The sequence below is a fragment of the Arachis duranensis genome, chromosome 9 (genome assembly GCF_000817695.3).
Source record: "Arachis duranensis cultivar V14167 chromosome 9, aradu.V14167.gnm2.J7QH, whole genome shotgun sequence".
Taxonomy (NCBI): domain Eukaryota; kingdom Viridiplantae; phylum Streptophyta; class Magnoliopsida; order Fabales; family Fabaceae; genus Arachis; species Arachis duranensis.
Window position 1 is genome coordinate 57,006,020 of NC_029780.3, and position 3,283 is coordinate 57,009,302.

Here is a 3,283-nt window from a genome sequence, read left to right on the forward strand (position 1 = left end):
GTGAAACCCTACATACAGCTTGCCATGGAAAGGAGTAAGAATGATTGGATGAAGACAGTAGGAAAGCAGAGAGACGGAAGGGACAAAGCATCTCCATACGCTTATCTGAAATTCTCACCAATGAATTACATAAGTATCTCTATCTTTATCTTTATGTTTTATTCATACATCATCCATAACCATTTGAGTTTGTTTGACTAAGATTTACAAGGTGACCATAGCCTGCTTCATACCAACAATCTCCGTGGGATCGACCCTTACTCGCGTAAGGTTTATTACTTGGACGACCCAGTACACTTGCTGGTTAGTTGTGCGAAGTTGTGATAAACAGTTGAGATTGCAATTGAGCGTACCATGTTGATGGCGCCATTGATGATCACAATTTCGTGCACCAATCACCCTCGTCTTGATCTGATTCTAAGATTACGAAATCTGCAGGGAAGATGAATCTTTCTACCTTGACTAGAAGATTCTCAATTACACCCCTGGTATATATCACTGACTTGTCCACCAATTTTAGAGACATTTGTACTGGTTTCACCTATTTTATGCACAGCTTTTTCACTAGAGAGGTAGGCATTAGATTGATGCTAGCTCCTAAGTCACACATCGCCCTGTTGATAGTCATACTTCCAATGGTGCAAGGTAGAAGGTAACTTCCAGGATCTCCAAGTTTAGGGGGAAGTCCTTTCTGGATTAGTGTTCTGCATTCTTCAGTAAGTAGTATGGTTTCATTAACTTGCCAACTCCTCTTCTTGTTGATAAGTTCTTTCAAGAACTTAGCATACAGGGGCATTTGCTCAAGTGCTTCAGCTAAGGGAATATTGATCTCCAACTTCTTGAAGACTTCAAGAAATTTTGGGAAGTGTTGGTCCTTAGTCTCTTTGCTGAACCTTTGAGGATAGGGCAATGGAGGTGTGAAGTTCACTTCCTACTTTTGTTCCTTCGTTGACTCTCCCATTGCTTCCTTCTCTTTTCTTAATTTTGGTGCCTGGTCTTCCTTTTCTTTAGGCTGATTCTGAGGCCGCTTGCTTGCTGTTACATCTTCATCATTGGCTTTCTCTCCTTCAGCTTGCTTCTCGTCACTTTCCTTTGGCTTCTTGGTTGCTTCTTCATTTTTCACTAGGATTTTTCCACTCTTTATCTGTATTGCCTTGCACTCCTCTTTTGGATTAGGAATAGTGTCACTTGGTAGGGAGCTTAAGGGTCTTTCAATGGCAATCTTCTTGGAGAGCTGTCCAATTTGCCTTTCCATATTCTTCATGGAGGCTTCCTGGTTCCTTGTTATCATTTCTTGGTGCTTCATTAATTTTTCCATTAAGAGCTCCAAGTTGGTAATTCTCTGAGAATCTTGTGAGATTGGTTGATTGTGGGGTGTTGAGGGTTGAGAATGAGTGTTTTGGTTAGAGGCTTGGTTATTGGATGGATGATGGTTAGCATTGGTGTAAGTGTTTTGTGGTCTTTTGTATGTGGTTTGGTTATTATTTGGCTGGTTGTTGTGGTTTGTGTTTTTCCAATTGTTTTGAGTTGAGTTTTTTTGCCATGGCTGCTGAGTTTGATTGTGGTTGTCTCCCCATCTGAGGTTGGGATGGTTTTTCCAAGAAGGATTGTAAGTATCACCATAGACTTCATTTGATCCAAAATTCTGATTGTGCATATACTGGACTTGTTCTTGCTGTTGTTCCTCTCGGATTTCTTCATTTTGCCCCCAAGTGATTAATGGTTGGCTTGTGTTGACTGCTGCAACTTGGAGATTGTCAATCCTCTTGGCCATTTGCTCAAATTGTTGTTGAATCTGCTGTTGCATTATTTTGTTTTGAGCTAGGATTGAATCCACTCCTTCCAACTCCATCACTCCTTTCCTTTGTGATGGTTGACGTTTCCTTTGGTGAGCAAAGAAGTACTGGTTGTTGGCCATCATATCAATGAGATTTTGGGCTTCCTCTGCAGTTTTCATGAGTTGCAAAGAGCCTCCAGCTGAGTGATCCAATGCTTCCTGGGATTTCAATGTTAAGCCTTCATAGAAATTCTGCAACTTATCCCACTCAGTGAACATTTCAGGAGGACACTTCCTGATTAGAGCCTTGTACTTCTCCCATGCCTCAGAGATGGGTTCAGCCTCCATTTGTGTGAATGTTTGTACCTCAGTCTTCAACCTAATGATCCTTTGAGGTGGGTAAAATTTGGCAAGGAACTTGGTTACCAAATCATCCCAATTATTGATGCTGTCTCTTGGGAAGGATTCCAACCATTGAGTGGCTTTGTCTCTGAGAGAGAATGGAAAGAGCAGTAGCTTGTAGCTGTCAGGAGGCACACCATTGGTTTTGATAGTGTCACAAATCCTCAAGAAGGTAGACAAGTTTTGGTTGGGGTCTTCAAGTGATCCTCCTCCATAAGAGAAATTATTTTGAACCAAGGTGATGAGTTGTGGCTTTAGTTCGAAGTTGTTTGCATTTACATTTGGAGTTAAAATGTTGCTTCCACAATGTCTAGGATTTGCAAATGTATAGGAGGCCAAAACTCTCATCTGTGGTGGATTGTTGTTGTTATTGGCTGCTCCTCCTGGTGGATTGGTTGAATGTTCCTCCATGTCTTGAAATTCTTCTTCTGACTCCTCCTCTCCAATAATGTTTTTCCCTCTTTCAGCTCTTCTTAATCTCTTGAGGGTCGTTCGTCTTGTTCATGAAAGGTGGGTGTAGCTCTTCTTGTATCTGTCATATAAACAAAACACAAGGAACACACAAAACTAGTGACACTTCAATCTATTGCTAGAGTGAAGTTTTAGTTAGCTTAAGCAAAAATTCAAACAGTTAGTGGGTTAATTAAAAATTAAAGAAATAGAAAAGAAAAAGTGCTTGATCTAGACCTACACTTCACTTAATCATTGTCAATCTATTTCAATCCCCGACAATGGCGTCAAAAACATGATGTTGTGGAAAACGATCCAACACAAACTCACCGGCAAGTGCACCGGGTCGCATCAAGTAATAAAACTCACGGGAGTGAGGACGATCCCACAGGGATTGAAGGATTGAGCAATTTTAGCTTAGTGGTTGATTTAGTCAAGCAAATAGAAGTTGAGTTGTGTGATTTGTGATTGACAGAAGCTAAATGGCTTGAAATGTAAAGGGAGAAGGGCAATTGCAGTAAATTAAAGAGCTAAGAAAGTAAAGAATCTGAATCTTAAAATGCAAGGAATATAAAGTGCAGAAACTTAGATTGCAAGAAATATAAATGACTGAAACATAAAGTGCAAGAAATGTAAATTTCTTGAATTAATAAA